At 41.3% G+C, this 17,869-nt stretch overlaps 1 protein-coding gene across 2 annotated transcripts in view; it reads right to left on the minus strand.

Moving 5' to 3' along the window:
* The window catches only part of GPR63 (G protein-coupled receptor 63), a 29,677-nt gene extending 19,667 nt beyond the window's left edge, over nt 1-10,010 (minus strand). Inside the window, exon 1 of one of the 2 annotated variants that reach the window (XM_074538529.1) lies at nt 9,625-10,010. The gene's annotated coding sequence lies outside the window, so the exon portion shown is untranslated. Of the gene's footprint in view, nt 1-9,060; nt 9,197-9,624 lie in introns of those variants that run through there. The other variant, XM_074538530.1, reaches the window with a different exon arrangement.
* Nucleotides 10,011-17,869: the final 7,859 nt, after the last annotated feature.

Here is a 17,869-nt window from a genome sequence, read left to right on the forward strand (position 1 = left end):
AGAGCTGGAACTGTATGTGTATTATAATTGCATAATTGTTAAAAGAAAAGAGGGGAAATGTGGGGGCCTGAATATATGTTGTATTGTAAGACTTGTGTGGGTCCGAGTTGCTCCAAACGAGCTGCAGCTGCAGGGTCCTTAGCTGGGCAGCAGCTGTAGCTCGTGAAGGTAACTGAGATAAATAGGGGTGGGTCAAGAGCCCAGGAGGAGCCCCTGAGAAGACAGGAAGGACTGTGCTGCAGAGAATGGAGAAGAGCCCCAGCAGATGAAGCAAGAACACTGTAGCGAAGATTACAACAAGTTCTTACAATTTTCAGTCTTACCAAGAGCTCTCCAGACCTTTTTGTTACAGAAGTAGCTAAGGCAAGTTTCTGAAGCTCCACAGACTGAACCATTGCCTGTCCTCCTCCCAGTCCACCTTCCCAACAGGAGAGGTTGCTGTCTGTCCTGCAGGCTCAGCTTACTTAAGTCTTGATCTATTAGCTGCATGCTTAGCTGGAATGGCTCAGGTATGCTTGCCCTTTTCACTGGTAAGGAAAGAAAAACCAAAACCACCACTCTGATGTATCAGTCATTAACCCTGGTCTGGGAATCTGATACATTTTCAGCAAAAGCACTAGGAAAAAAAAGAGCTAAGTATCTTCTTGAACAGAGCAAGTATCATTTTCCTACTCTGAGCAACTTCATGTATGTGTATCAAATAGCAATAATATATGTTTATACATGAAGTTCAAAACCTGTAACTTCACCAGGTCTGTAGAAGCTCTGTTCTTTCCCAAGTACTCTGAAGCAACTCAGCTCACTTCCTTATATCAGTTTTTCAGTAAGACCACACTGCTGCCAGGTCTTTATACACTGTTACCTATCCAGTAGTTTGAATGATTATTTTAGAACCTGTGTCCCTGTACAGCTTCTGACCATTTTCTAATTCCCATAGCAATTTTTGGTTCAGTGACCCACACGCCAGGTAGTGGGAGTGGGAAGTTAAGGTACCTTTTCTAAGTACTAATAAAGCAATGAAAATTAATGAACCATAAAATACAGGAAATTAACTTCTCATCACATCATCTAGCTACCCACCCAAATGAGTTTAAAATACCAGCTTCAAGCAGTCTGATATTCTAGGGACACCCAGTTGCCACTTCATTTATAGTCTGTTTCCTTAGCAACACTATAATCCATCTGGCTGCAGAAAGCTAAATTCTCAAACCATATCCTCCCGTACACCGGAAATAGGCTCAAAACCATTTATATTTTAAACAGTTATCGTGATTACTGAGCATGTAAATGAATCTGAAATGGCAGTAATGTCCTTAAAACACACACACAAATTCTCACTTCTCTAGTTTGAAAAGCTGGTTCCCATATTGAGAATATCTTCCACCAAGAGTTTCAGAAATGAAATACTTCATCTTTGTTTCACCATGTCCAGCTGAAGAGGCCTTTAGAACTGCACCTGGTCAATCAGTTCTCTTAAGACTTTTCAAAGAGAAGTAATTTGCAAGACCCAGAATGCAATGCCATGAATGACAGCCAGAAAAACCCTGATGAAAATTGATCACATTACAAAATACAGCCACTTGTCTTAGAAGTACTTACTCTTTAACTTTTTGCATCTAAAACCACAAGCATCATCTATACAAACTAAACTAAAAATCCAGTCCACAACAGTAATGGGGTATAAATAACAGAGTCAAACTATTCAGGATATCCAGGCGAAGAACTGGATGGTAACTAGCAATTTCCCAGTGAAACTGGATAACATCAGACCTTCTATCACAGGATGAATGGATACAACTTAAAATCACAGGATGCATCTTAAACATACACTGTTTTGCGTGAATTTGGCAACTTCAACCTTGCAAAGTTACGCAGAATAGAACCACCACTGCCTCTATCTCAAAGACTCATTAACAGCAAGCCAGTCTTTAATCCACAGAATACCTCTGGCATGCAGTGAGCCATTTCAGTTCTGCACAACTTTGTGTGACTCAGCTGTACAGTGGTGGCACACAAGTCCTCATTGCCTGACCTGCTGACAGCAATGAAGAGATATTTGAGCAGGCTGAGGATTGAACTGGGTAGCCCTTTAGGCAATGTGTGACAAAATTGGAAAGTGTTTATCAATATGAATCCCCAACCTCAGACCTTAGGGAATTCCATTTCCTTACCAGCATCTGGTTTGACACACACCATCCCCCTCCTCCTTTTCTTCCTACTAGGGCTGAGACTGATCCCACCTAATTCAACACAGCTTTCAGGTAACCACATAAGCTTACTCAGCAGTCAGACAGAACATGCACTTCTGGAAAGTGAATTCATCCAAATCATTTCATGTACCTATTTTATTTCTCTTGTTTTGTAACAGTACTGTATATGAACACCTCTGGGTACCTATAATGGTCTGCACACATCTGCCTGAAAATCTGACTCAGGATTCCATATAAGAGTAACGTAATACTTAATAGGTGCATTCTGCAATTCTATAGTTTCAGCAAACTGCAGAAATTGCCCTGTCAACAGCTGACACCAGCCTCCCCAAGGAGTGATTCACCAGGCCCTGCTCCCTGGAGTTAAGAGGCTGAGATCCTCAGTGTGCTCTGGAGCTTGCCAGGATCCCACAAACACTGTAACTGAATCAAGATAACCCATCTTTCCCGTCATTTCACACGTGTGAAGTCTTGGAAGACCACCAAAGAAACAGGTGAGTCTCTGGACCAATGCCTAATTCACACTCATTTATACTGGCATCAATAAACAAAGAATCTGATTGTTTTTTCAAATAGCTACATATCCAAGAACAGAGAGAGACTTTGCAAACAGTGCAGAAAAAACAGAGAGAAAATTCCAGGGCTATTTTATTTTCAGCCTTGCTGAAAATAGCTTGAAGCGTATCACCATATTGGCAGTGTACCATGAAGATGCTTTTCCAAGTCTATCATTTGTGGCAGCCTTGAAAACACATTTAATCCAGTTCATTTGGATCTAACAGTTTAACAGCATAAGTGCTATTACCTGAGATTTCATGCTTTGATTTGATATCTCCAGAAAAGATGAATGCAGTCGGAAATTGCCTTCTTATCAAAATGAATGGAATGGAGAGGGAAAACACTCCTAACTTCAGTCAGCAAATGCACTCAACCCCAACCCTACTGCCATAATAAATGCAATGGAAATTTCTGAGAGCAGATGCAGATGTCCCAATATCAGTAATACATAGTACAACTTCTCCCTGTTATAAATACTCTCAACATGCCTTATGAGTCATTATTAAATATTGCCAAATTTCTTTTAAATGTCACCTCCTTATCACAACTGACACACTTGGAGGTTGGGCAGACATGCTGAATGAATTCAGTTGTGTAAAGAATAGAATTAGCTTTTCTCAGCTCTACCAACTCACAAACCCTTCAAACCAGAAATAAGGCATGTGGTGGGAGGCCCTACTGCAATTCAGTTGATTTTGCTTCAGAAATAAAGAGGTACTTCCTTTGCAGGCCACATGATTTTCCCAGAATACAATACTCAAGCATATGAAGGTCTGGGGTACTAGTGGGCATGTGTGCCCTGTTGGGAGAATGGAAGCACAAATACACCACGCTCATTTCTTCTACATTTCATAACATGTCTTGGGCTAGATGTTTGTGGGAAGTTTAGATTTTTGTTTGGAGATTTTCTTTGGTTCTTAAAGTCATTTTGGTAATAGGATGAAGTGCAGGAAATTTGGGTATGAATTTTAAATCATTATTTGAAGTTTATATATGCAAAAGCATATGAACATATAGTTAGCAATATCAAAATATCGCGTGTATATGATGTACAGTGCTTTTAAACACACCCACAAGTCTCACGTAAGACTCAAGAAAATGATCTAGAGAAAATTCAGAAGTGACAACTGACAAAAGAGTCAAAATCAAAATGATCATGTAATAAAAGGCTTGTTGGAACACCTACTGAAAATAAGAACTTAATCAAGATATATAACGTGTTTCCAAATTACATTTCAAGTTTTGACAAAAAGAAAGTAATCTCTATTTTTCACAAGATATCAATCTCTTTCTATCATTATACAGAATGAACCTTGTACAATCCTTCGAAAGGGATAATTTTATGAACTACACTACTTATATGGAAAACTAGTAGCAATAACCACTTCTAAGTAGTAGCAAGTTTTGAAGTTCTTAGACAGCTTTAGAAAGACAGGATTATTATTTCACAATTTGCATTAAAAACACGTTTTTTCTTCTGCTTTGTTGCACAGTTTCCCCATTGTGCTCAAAGCAATCAAAACCTCTTGTTTGTGAAATTTTCTGCCCTCGTCCTATCCCTTCTTGCCTTTTTAAGAGGCAGAATAACTTGCACAAGGCAGTAGGGTAATGAAGATAATTTAACTTTTCCTGAAGAACTGAGATACAGAGATGAACATCACCACAAAAGAAATACATATTGAAGTTAATTATCAAGCATTCAGAATTGGCTGCAAGTAAGACATGTGATCATATATTGAGCAATGGCAAGAAAATAAAGGACTGGAAAGGTGCTCACTAAGGATTAACCTTGCCTTAACATAGCTGGATAGAAAGGCTAAGAGCCTTTGAGACTCTAATGACACAAAGCAGAGAGACACTGAGCAAATAGGTAGAATAAACTACTTTCTGAACAGGCTCATTTTCTCCCCACTGATTGTGCCTGAAAGGCTGGTTGAGACTACTTCAGTGTCAATGTAGTACTCTGTAGATCATTTCTAACAGAGCCCTCAAAAGTAGTCAGTGGGTTTAAATTTGCTAGGCAGGTGGTCCATACACCCAATAAGGTGGAAAAAAAAACCACAGGATGACAAAGCTGTCTTTCAGAAGCCCAGCTTGTAGACTTAAATTTACCTCCTAAACCACTGGCATCTATTCACTACACACAATGAGGTAGCCACCTGATGGAAAATACAATGCATGGTCATGGGTGAGAAAGGAGAAATTTCAAACATCTCATCTGATTCAAAGAGCAAGGCTGGCAAAAGACTTTTATTTTGCCCCCATTAACAAAAAAAGTAATCCAACTGATTTGATCAGCCTGTTACTGAATAAGGTGCGCAACCATGGCTGGAACAGAATTGTTTTTTATGTACTTGGCAAAAGTTATCTATATTCCAAACAGAAAGTGAGCTATTAAGCATTAGAAAAGTATCTGTTGCTTTTAAGAGCACAAGAACCTCAATATTCTTGGAGGCTCATAGCAAAGGACCAGGACAACTGACACAAGCTACAGTATGGTAACTTCAATTAGGCCTTAGGGAAAAAACTTCACAGTGACAGTGGTCAAACACTGGAACAGGTTACTCACATAGGCTGTACAATTTCCATCCTTTGTGATTTTCAACACTCAAGTGGACAAGACCCTGAGAAACCTCATCTAACTTTCAACCAGACTCATCTCTCAGCAGAGAGGTGGCCTACACGACCTCCAGAGGTCTCTTCCAATCTCAGTTATTCTGTAGTTCTGTGCCCCAGCCTCAGTTCACCTAGGTTATAAAGTGATTATTTCCTCACTGCAGCCTGCAAAAGCCAAGCACTGGGTCTGAAAGCCAGTTTTTTTAGACCTGATCTGCTTGGCCAGCTGACCTGACCCATGCAACTAGAGGGCTGCAAGCTAAATTAGGACAAAATAGTCACACTGCACAAATGAAGTGACTAGCAACTACAGTTTATTAAATCAACAAAGAAAAGGATGTGGCAGAAAAATGTAGAAAGCAGCAGGGTAATAAGATAACCCAAGAAGAAAAAGGTAGGTAGAATATTGCAGGGAAAACAACAGTAAAGTCACCAGACAGACCTGCCCACAGAATGGGTGGCCAACAGAATTGGAACTGGGCATCAAAGCTTCAAGTCAGTTATACTATATCACATAAAGAGTAGGCGGGTTATTTCATAACAAATGTATAAAGGCTGCTATCTCTCTTAATTGTCAATCCACCTATGGATCATGACCTACATTTTAGACAGTTACAGCCTGAGCTGGCATTTAGAGGTTCTCACTTTGCTAATGATATCAGAAATTATCAAAGATACCTCAGGAAAAAAAAAAAATACAACTTTTGCTTCTATTTCTTTTAGGGATAAAAAAAAAAGCACTGAGAAAATTACACCCAAAACTACATCCAAAAATTGTTAAAAAATTAGTCTTCAAAAGTCAAGCTCTGAAGACTTGAGAAGTAGCAGTCAAACCCTGTGACATAGGCTTTAACTATGTGACTAAATTCTGCTTATCCCACAGAATCCATCTTCTTTCGGAAGGTCACTAAGACAAACAAGAGTTCAAACCCTTGCTTTCTCCACAATTATTGTATGTCACCATGTTACATTTAATCAACATGATTCAAGCCTTGCTTTAGTAACTACAAGGAGGAGAAAATCCAGGAGAGATGCAAAAGTGATAACCAGTCACTAATTTTGGTTGCCTTATTCGAGATGCAAAGCATTCTGAAAAAAACTGGGTCCTACATAGTATAAGGCACAGTTCCCACAGGCCACATCTTCACTACTTCAAAGCTTTAAATTTCCAAACTCTTCTGTGCTTATGTGGTCTTGGTAATATTCTTTTAAACACAGCTTGTGTATAATAAACATCTAGATTGAGGTAAATTAGGTTACAGTTATGCAAGAGATTTCTCAAAGTGCCATTCAAGCCAGTGGGACTCCTTAGATACCTCCAACATTATTTAAGTATAATACACCTTACTGAAACAGTGCTTTTACACAGGCAAGGAGGAAAAAAAAAGATAGCTCACCTTTCTCCTAAACTACACACAGAAATTGCTCAATATTAAGAATTGTATTTTATGAGGTTACATTCTAATGAAATCAACAGGAATCTGACTGTGCCAAGCTGCCTGTTTGGGAAAGTACTTAAGAGCATTAGCCCAGTCACATCACATACTTCAGGCTTACATAAGTATCCAAGTATTACCCTCAGCTGGAAATGAGATGGTTAAACAATTTCACTACTCAAGTTCAAACTGTGCTACTATCTAGGTTAGCAAAATAAAGATTGACAACACATTACAGAGACAAAAAGTTCACCATTCTAATAAAGTATTTTATATGTCTATGAGAGGCAGCAGGATCTGACAATTTTTGACCTGAATTCTGGATACTACAAGTAGGATTTCTTAGATGATAGATACACTTCCTCTTGCCTCCCCTCATCTTTAACAACTAAGTCTGACTCCTTTGTAGCATAAAAAAAAAAACCACCAAAAAAAGAACAAACCCAACTTGCTCTGCCCAACTTGCTACTTGTAGCAAAATAATTATGGAAGTTCCACGTGACTGCAGGCCAAGGACCTTCACATCCAGCCATCAGGAATCCCTATGAACATGCATTGCCCTAGGAGAACATTCCCAGACCACCAGAACAAGTCTCAAAAGCCTCTTATGGACAAGTGGGAAAACCACCATGCCTTCACCTACTCCGTCTTCAACCACATGCACAAGCAGAGAAAACAGGAAGAAAGCGGTCCTGGCACTTCTAAGCAGCTGACTATGAAAAGCAGCATTTTATAGTGCCAGAGATCCTCAATGCAGGGAAATTAAATCTCTACCATTGAGTACAGAGCTAAGGGAGTCTACCTGCAGATAGACAGTGTTACAGATAGACGATGGCCACACCAGTAAACCAAGCAATGCCAGGAATCACTCCCTGGAAATGCAATTCACTGTCACACAGACTGCTGAGCTGCCACACACCAGCACAGCATCCTTCTAACACAGGGCTGCTACAGGTCTCTCATGCAAATTTACTGTTCTGGAAGGCAAGAGAGTTAAACAGCATTGACAAGGGCTAACCCACAGCACTTAGCTTCAGAACCAGAAAATGGTCTTGGGTGCATTTCATTAACTGCAGAGAAGCAATCACAGCCTCTCCAAGCTTTATGTGCTACTGTTCCTAGAGGAATATTTTAGAAGTGGCAGATGCAATGATGAAGCACACAAGCAATGCCTGATCAGCAGCACCTGACAAAAGTCACCTACGCATTGTAGCGCACACGAAGAAAATTAGAAACTTGGAGAGCTCATCTTGCCTTCTTCCTGTTTCCTCTGAGTAGGCAGACACTGCATGTGAACTACTAATTTCCAGTCTCATTTATTTTCTCACTTAAAAGAAAAAGTTTTGTACATTTAGAATATGTTCTTACAGTAAGGCTGCTCTCTAAAAAAGGAGTAAGGTAGAACAGCTAAGAGAATGTACTTCAGAGTGCTGATCATTTGTCAGTAGATATTTCAAAAGGGAAATTATTTAGAAATTACTCTACTTCTAATTATTAGTCATTACCAAATTCACTTCTGTAGACTAAGAATGTAATTACTAGTGCGTCTATACTGTTATGCCGGAGCTACAGCAACATTGGTAAATATATTTTCATAACAGATAACAAAAACCCCCATTTTTGACACCTGACAATGCACAGGTATTCTATGTTACCAATCTTGAAATACATCTCTTTGACATTTCTTTACATTTTCAGTTAACTTGAAATGGTCTATTTAAAACTGCCCTTCTCACAATCTGATGCCTCTGACGCCTTTGCTCTAATGTTAGAATGTGCAATATGTCCCACAGAAAATGCATTATGTAAAACCTATTTGCCACTGCTTAAGCATTCATTATCCATTTCAGTAAGGACAATTTTGTTTAGCAAGCTTCTTGGGCATGGATCTAACTTTCCAGGCATGCCTAACTCTGACCATTGAAAATTCCTATGTTATCTGTATCTTCCTGTAAATCAACTGTATCTTTCAAAAAGTGTTTTTGTTAATTTACAAGAAAAAGTTTATTGTACGCTTTGTTATATACATATATATGAATATATACATATCTATACATATCTATATATATAGCTATACTAGGCTGTACTGTATCATTTGACTTTTACAAAACAAGTTTGGAACATCATGTGGCACACTCAAACAAAAACTACATACACTTTTAAGTAGATGAAAAACAATCAAAACCAAGCAAGGCGTTTCTATTTCTTTTCTGCAGGAGCGACACGCACACACACCGTACCGACAGCGGCAGGCTCAGGAGTTGAGCAGAAGCAGCAGCCAGACGGGCAGGTGACAGCCAGCAGCCAGCTCCCCGTGCCTCTGGGCAGTGTCCCGGGAGCCGGTCCCGGGAGCGGAGGGAGCCCGGCCACCTCCCGGGACGGAGCCCCGGCCGGAAGCGCGGCCCCCGCCGCCGCCGGGGGAGGAGCAGCCCCCCACAGGCGGCTCCACGGGCCCCGGACGCGGCCGAGCGCGCCCACCCGGCTCCGGCAGCGCTCCTGCCCCCGCTGCCCGCCGACGGCTCCGGCGGGAGAAGAGACGCCCGGTGCCCACGCAGCCTCCTCGGGGCGCCGACCCCCGAGCAGTCCTGGCCCACGGGCACGGATCCCCGGGGCTAGGACGCCGTCCCGGCGGTGGGACCGCGGCCGGGGGAAGCGGCACAGCCGCGGGGGCTCCCCGCGGTCCCCGGCGCAACTCTGTCCGCGCTCCCGCCGCCCGTCCCGCCGCCCTCGGCCGGGCGGAGCAGCAGCCGGTCCCGCGGAACTGCCGCGGCCGCGGCACGACGCCGCCGCTCGCCTCGCCTCACCTCACGGTGTGGCCGGAGCCCTGCGGAGCCCGGCGCAGCACAAGCCCGGCCTGAGCCCATCCCTCCGGGAAGTTTCCTGCCATCACAGCGGCCGGGGAAAACAAAAGCTTCAGAGCGGGGAGCGGGAGGAGAAGGAGGAAAGGCAGCGCAAGCAGAGAAGTGAGGGGCATTGCTCGCCCGCCGCGCCGCTGCCCTCGGCTGCCGACTCCCGCGGAGGGCAGCCCGCTCAGCGCCGCCTCCCCATTCGCTTCGGCGGCGGCTCTGCTGCCCGGGCAGCGCCGCGGAACCGGCGGACCGAGGAGCAGGCGGGCGAGCCAGCGCCTCCCCCGCTTGCCTCCGTCCGTCCCTGCCCGCCCGCCGGCAGCACGCCCCGTCCCGCCCGCCGCCGCCGCAGAGCCCCGCCCGCGCCGCGGCTCCGCCTCCCGGGGGCGCGCGCACGCTCTGGCCCAGCGGCTCCCGCCGCCCCCGGGGCCGTGGGCGCTTCCCGGCGGGGCGGCCGCGCCCCCCCCCCCCCCCGTGCCCCGCTCCGCGGGCGGCGCTCGGCACATCCGCAACCCCCCCATACCGTGTGCCATTCCTCAGCGCCCAGCTCCGAGCGGGCTGCTCTGTAAAGTTGAAGGCGTCTCCTTAAAAATCCAGGTAAAAGATGCTGAGGAGCAGCATTAGCAAATGCAGAGGAGCGCCAAGCCTCCTGCCGGGCAGGGACATAAATACGGTATGCGCTTAGTGGTACTGCAGTCCTGGTGTACATAAAGGGAAAATTAATTCATTTCTAAGCATGGCTTTACTACACAGAGTTGTTCCAGCTGATTTTTAAGGACCAAGAAGGCGTTGTGTCTCCTCATTGTCTACACAGCTAGCTTGGTAAGGAGGATCTTCCAAATAGGATGTAGTTGCATTGCTAAGGTTGCATAGTATGTGGCATTGGTAGCCATGTCACTTCCAAACTGGGATAGGGTGACTCCTGATTCTGAGAAGGGCAAGGCCATAGATGGTCATTTCGAGACCAAAGTCTACATGGCTTAGGGTAGCTAATGTAGTTTTTAGTAATTGTTTTAATATATTAGTATGTATTAGTGCCAGGACTCACTGTATCATATTAAATGGCTATAGAACAATGCAAACTGATACGAAAGCTATCTTTTCTTACAAAGCCTGCTGTCTGAAGGAAGAATCTTTCACAATCCCTCTTCCTATTCAAAGTGCATTTACCTGATTGCCAGCAAACACCTTTCTCTCTACAATAGATCACAACTGCAGAAAGTGGACTCAGACCATTAAAGAAGAGAATAAGGAAGCTTCTCATTCTCCCAAATGGATCTCTTAAGCACACAGCTGATGGGATGTCAGCAGAATGCTAGCATCTACATCTAATCAAAGCACTGATACTGCTTTGATTTTTGAGGAGTTCAACTCTTGATTGACTTCAGCAGCCCTGCACCCACAAGGCTATGGCTGGGAACTGCAAGGCAGAGAAAAAGCAATTCTTTCTGTCTGAGTGAAATTATTTCTTTATTCTTAAATTTTCTTTTACAAATGGGTGTGAGCACTATTTTTCGGTTGCAATTTCCCATCAGAATCAAGTTCAGTTCTCCTCACTGTAGGTTCTGCTGCTTATTTTGAATGCAAAATAAAAGACCTAAAGGAACCTGTGGGGTTTGAGTTTTGGGATGCACTCTGAACTCCTCTCATCTGAAATAGCCACAACTAACCTGATTTGTCTTGCTGTGGTTGGATAAAGTTTTTAAAGGGTTTTTCTAGCATAGGAGAGACATGATCTATTGATTCAATTTGAAAATCCTCAGATATTAGCACTGCACTCCATCTTGTGGAAGAGACAACAACATGTTTTTAAATGATTCTGTAGTGGTTTGAGTAATTAAACATAACAGTGTTTGGTTCGTACTACCAAAGCAGAGAACTACATATAGCAATGGATATGAGAAGTTGCTTAAGTCTTAATTAGCCTAATTGTACCCAGTGGATTTCTGTAAATGTCCCTTGGTTTCAGATATGAGCTTCACATATTCTTTGTTTTGGAAAGGAGCTTTAGGAGAGCATTTGAAGAGCCTAATTTGAAAAGCAGAACTAAAGAGGAAAGGACTCTGCTTTCTAGGTGAGGCTGCCAAGGAGCACTCCAGGTCTGGGAGGGATTTGGGGATGGTGATCTGTTGGGAATATGTGGCTGGGGTTAAGACTCTGCTTAGCAAGATTGCTCTGTAGAGAACTTGCTGGGTTTGGGGTTTGATCTGTGTGGTTTTGGTGGGTTTTTGTTACCCCTGTATTAAGGACAATAATCCAGTTGTATCTGGACACTGTTTTGAGGATCACTGTCTTACCAAAAAAAAAAAAAAAAAACTAACCAAAATGAAGTGATGAGATTCACTCATGTATTTCTGAAACTGCCTTTCATGGCTTGTGACCTTTTTCCCCTTGATGTCTAATGCTGCTTTGGGAAATCAAAATAGGTATTGAGGCAACAACTGTGAACCATAGCAGGGGCATAGTCATACATACCTGTGTCTGACCAGATTCAGAAAAAATTGAGAAACTTATCTGAATTCACTGCTATAAAAAGGTTAACCTTATAATAGTTGCCCTAGGACAAGCTTGAAGATAAAGCCATTTAACTTTAATGAATAACTTAAAATACAAAGGGCTAGTTATTCTAACTGTTCCTAGGGCGGAAGCAAAAAGGTTTTATTGAAAAAAGACTGTAGAAAAGCTTAGTCATTCAGACCCAAAGAAGCCGGGAAAAACAGGTCTGGCATGGGAAGGATTTAGGAGAAAATTCTATTGGACAAATGAGGATCCTCTGAATTACCTCACCCCAGAAGTAGGTTCCACAAGGAGACTGAACTTAATTAGCAGCCATGAACTATGCTTTTCGTTTTCTTTTTTCTTTTTTTTCTCCCCCATAACTCTCCAATTTCTGGCAGTAGCAGTATTGAAGCACTGGCCTTTCCTGTATCATTTACCAGGGAGGGGGTTGGACAGCAGCTTGCTGAAGGCTGGTGTGCTTTACTGCTCCAGACTGAGCTGTCTAGTAAGGTTGAATTGATCTAAATAATGCCTCAGTGCAAACAGGGCCTTGAAGGTGGAGTGTCTCTGTCTACTATTCTAATAGTGGAGACAGGTCTCATTAATTCCTGATGTATACTGAAGGCAGGCAATCTTCATTGACTACAATGTTTGTTAGCCTTTTCCAGACTCCTTGGTCATTTTCCTAAAGCAATGACTCACTACTCCATCACTGCACTGATTACATTAAATTGTTGTTATTATTATTGCAATGAAAGTAACATAATGTTTATGTTAATTCACTTTGTGCGCAACTGCCACAATTCTTGTAACAGTCCTCAGCTGAAAGAAACCTACACAAGCATTTGGCATTATTTAGACTCTTTCAGATTATACTTTTCGATATTGTAGGTAAAAACTTGGAGCAAAGAATCAGACCTATTTGTGAAACCACTGGTATTGTGTGAGGGGAAATCAGGACATTACTGCTCTTGAGCATCTACTCCAGTTCAGCCTCACAGATTCATTTTGTTTTCTTACAGAACAGGCCAAGAGTAATGTTGGGGCAGGGGTAACAGGGAAGATTTCCCCAAAATGAAGTCTGCTTTTTCAAAGCATTCAACATGGATGACAAAACAATGAAGTTAAGTTTGGGCGTATTTCCAACAGTAGCAAGAAAACATGCAGAAGAACAGAACAAAAGTCAGATGTTAAGCAAATTTATATTTGCATTTATTTGATTAAGCAGAGAGTTGTACACAATCCCAATAGAGTCTTGAGTTTCAAAACTGCCTCTGAACTCTATGCCCAAGAGATAAGAGATTTCAAAATGTAGTTTCTGCTGTATGCAACATAAAAAACCCCTTATCATCCTTTTTGCCTGCTTTTTTCTTTGTAATGGAATGAATTTGAAGACATGAAAAAACGCAGTGTAGTGTAACAAGGGAGAGACAGTACTGAGGTCTGACCTCGGTGGATTATTCATGTCCTTGAAGTTACACAGGTATTTTGTTCTGCTTACCACAGTAACTGGAGCAAGGCAAGAAAGACTGGGTAAGTAAGGATTATAGTGGAAAAAAAGGCTGCTATTTTGAAATGGAAATTTATGACATTGACCTGAGCATTGGTGCAGAAGGCTGGCGAATTGGAGCTGAGTTTGAAATGTAGCACAAAAATGCTTTCACACCTTTTGTCTAGAAAAATTAAATCCTCTAGAGCTGTGTTTGCAATGGAGCACATGTCAACTAATCATTTCCTCACAGCTTCGTTACTTTGTTTTCTATCCTGTTTTCACTCTGAGAGGAAGCGAGGAAGAGGGAAAGAGAAAGCATGCCAACAAATTTTTTTCTCATTGCAAAGCAAATATTGAGATAGTTTAGTATACAATTTAAGGTATTGCCATACATTCAGAGCCTCTTGTCCTCTTTTGGCCATCTGACTGCTATTGAAGTAATTCTTCTTTTATTTCTTATAACAAAGATGAAAAGATGGTCAACAAACCTCACAAATTCACCTGCCTCTCAAAGGCCATTTGCTGCTTCAGCTGCTACTCTTTGCCTTTGAAGCAAGATAAACCAAAGCTCTATTGCATCTGTGCACCATCCACATCAGCACAAAAAGAATGTTTTGAGAAAATTCAGCTTTCAATTTCCAGTCTACAAGACCCTGTAATGTTTGGGCTGTAACTTAAGTAACTCAAATCCTTCAGTAATTATAATAATTTAAGGAGCTTGGAGGAGTAGAGGACATAGGACAGAATAGTCTCCAGTGTGATAGTTTGCTCTTATATTTTTTGCTCAATTCTGAGAACCATGTATATTCATCCCATATCCTAGTTTTAAGAAAGGAATGAGACTCACAACACTTCTCTTCATTTGAACTCTCCCATAATAGAACCAGCAAACTTCTTCTTGCAGTTAATGTGTTGGACAGGGAGGCTACATCCAGTATTACTGAAACTGATAAACTCTTTTTAATTTGTTTCCTTTTGTTCTCTCATCCAGGACCTAGGGGCAAATAATATTTTCTGGATTTCCTAGAGAGAAACTATAAACTTTCCCACTCTCTGCCCGCTCCTCCTCCCAGTTCAGTGTTTCCCATGCTTCCATGATTAGGGTGTAATAAAAGAAGTGTAGCCTTTTTCCCATTCCAATTGCATCTGTGCCTGGGCTTGGAAATTTGCTGTTGTGTCACTTTCAGCCTAGATTTATATCTACTTCAGTTACTTGATATAATTTTCAGTAGGATCTCTATCATACATATTGGTATCTCTGTTTCAAAACAGTATTTTTTTTTTTACTGATAACATAGGTATTAAAATTAGCAATGTTAGTTTTCAGCAAATCCTTTGGGATCCTTACATTACAGTCTAGTGAAACTGGCTGGAATGATTTTCCAGTGTCTTTGTGAAGGAAAGCATCCACAGTGTAGTGTCTGAGCATGTCCAGTTTTTAGTTCAGCTACACTCTAAGAAAAGAATGTAGTTAAAAAAAGAGTGTAGTTGAACTTCTGCCACAAGCACCTTTCTTTTGTGATGGCACAGATTTGTTAATCTAATTCTATGCATGTTAGAATTGTTGCCATTCATTCTTCAGCAAATTTGACTTTTAGAAGATCCTAGAAGTGAAGATGGACAGCATAGATGATGTTTATTAGAAACATTTTTTTTTATTTAGAACCAAAATCAATGCCCCATGAACTTCATAAGATTAAGTTATCTTTATAATAAAAGAGGTTTCTGAACTGAAAACCAATGACAAATCCTTCACAGATCCTCCAGTTAAATAAAAATAATGGTGAAAAACTCATTTATCATTGAAAGAGATCATTACATTGAATAAGATATTATTCTCATTTGCCACTGGAAAATACCTGGAATCCCTTTGAACTGGTAAGTAACTTCAGCAAAGAATGAACATGAAATAGTACTTTTAAACAAAATTTTCTGTTCAGTCAGTTCAATGAAAATATAACAATTTTACTGAGATGTTGCACATAAGTTTTAGTTGTCTCTTTAAAATAGTTGTTACCCTATTTTAATTGCACCAGGGATAATTTAAGTTTTCAAATTCTCTGTAAGTTCCCTTTGTCCTAAATATGCCATACCATTTTTTGAACAGCACTACTAACTCAAGAGTGACTTCCACCTGTGGAGGCCTTTACAATTCACACCCTCAGAGGGGAAAAAAATGCCCTAAGAACATCCATGAGTGGGGAAAATGCCCTACAGAGTTGGACTGTGGTTCTTGTTTTCTCAGAGGCTGACAAGAGACGCTAGCACACATCAGGTATTTTGAGTGTACATCAAATGCCATCTCTCCTCCAGATACGCTCATTGAAGTTCCTGCTGTGCTTTTCCCTCTGCACTTTTTATTTATACACTCCCTAACCAAGGCCCTTTCAAGCTGCAGAATCTCCTCATCAACAGCTTCCAGGTCCTGTTGGTTGTTTGTGTCACCAGAGGAAGGAAGCTGGATGGAGGGATCCTGGTGGCAGTGGAACCTGTGTATATTCCTGTCATCATTCTCGCACTTCTCCAGGCAGGGCAGCACTGGGCAGCATCCACCTGCTCCTTGGTCAGCCTTCAAGAAGGGATGAGTGATGTCTGGGTTTCTCTGCTTCATGCCCTCCTCCAGTTCCTAGCTCTGTATTTTCAGTGCTGTAACTCTTCCCTTTCTATCATTTGTTGTTTGTTGTTGTCTATTTTTGTCCTTGTTTTCATTACCTATAGCCCTCTCCCTCCCTTGGGGGGTCTTCAAGGTTTTGCTTATACAAAATTCTGTTTTTCTAAACAGAAAAGTAAATAGAAATAGCAGCAGTAAGAGAAACTATTTACAGAGTGCACACAAGTTTGGCCACCATCTTCAAACTCTTTTCTTTGTACTCCCCTAGCTTCTGTGGCTCTTACAAAGGTAAATCCTTGCCTAGTCCTTTCACTGTCATTTTTTTGGACTTGCTGCACATGAACTTACCCAATTCCTATCTGAAATATCCTGTTATTGCTGGGATCTGCTTCCACAACATCTTTTGGCAGCAAGTCCAGAAATACACTAACCACTGTAAAGGAATGTGTTCTTTTTATCTGTTTTAATTTAATTCTACTGAATGAGCCTAACTCTGAAATTTGATGAAAAATATTCATTCTTATAGCCACCTTCATGATTTCATAAAACTTGAAGAACTTTCACCACTGCCTTCTCCCAGCTGAAAATTTTTGAGTCTGATCTCCTGAGACAGCCTCTCCCTTTAATCCCTTTAATAATTTGTTTTCTCCTGTGTACCTTCCCTACCTTTTTCATGTCCTATTCCAGATATTGAGACCACTTTCTTTTTAGGTCCTGTGAACTTTTACCATCTTTTGTATAATGCATGAACATGTCTATTGATCCCAGTGCTATAAGTCTTCCAAAGGAACAGCTCTACCTGGAGTGAAGAGGAATTCTTATTTAAATAAGCTCAAACATATCTTTGTTATGAGGTAGATGAGGTGACAAAACACTAGGTCCTAGCTAGGAAGACAGTAGAGAGAGCAAATTTGGATCAGTACCTGAGACCTAAGATTGATAAGCCAGCTGCTTATTTTGGGGCTGGTTATGTCCATGCTGAGTATGGAAAGAGGAGAGGAAAATGTGTTCCTTAAGCATCATTGAAGTCTTCATAGATTTGGGGTTTTTTTCTTAATTTCATTTCCAGTTTTTAGATGCAGAAGTGCCAAAAGTGAACAGCTAGGAGAGGTTTTTATAAGAGACTTAATGATATTGAGCTGTTTGTATGTGTATGTGTGGAGATATCCCTCATATGATGCACTCTTTGACTTGAAGGCCCTGCAGTAGAGCTCAAACAAAGAGGTAAAAGAATTTTTTTAAAAAATCTATTTCCTTAAAGTAATTGCTTTCCAGAAATGAGACATTTTGCATATTACATTTTTCTTGGCACATTAGCTGTTGTCAATTCACTATTCATATAAAACAGCAATGTAAGGCACCTGTAAAGGCAATTGCACAGACAGCAGACTATTCTTTTATATGCTTCTTTGCTGTTTTAGTTTTGTATTTTAAAAGTCCAGATATTTTAAATCCCATTCTATAACAAATAAAAGAAGGTACTGTCTTTTGGGGGTTTTTAGGGCATATTGTAAGATATCCAAACAATACATAAAATACCTATTTAAAAATTAATATTTTCACACTGTTCTATTCTTATGAATGCTGATTACTGGAGAGGA

The sequence above is a fragment of the Zonotrichia albicollis genome, chromosome 3 (genome assembly GCF_047830755.1).
Source record: "Zonotrichia albicollis isolate bZonAlb1 chromosome 3, bZonAlb1.hap1, whole genome shotgun sequence".
Taxonomy (NCBI): Eukaryota; Metazoa; Chordata; class Aves; order Passeriformes; family Passerellidae; genus Zonotrichia; species Zonotrichia albicollis.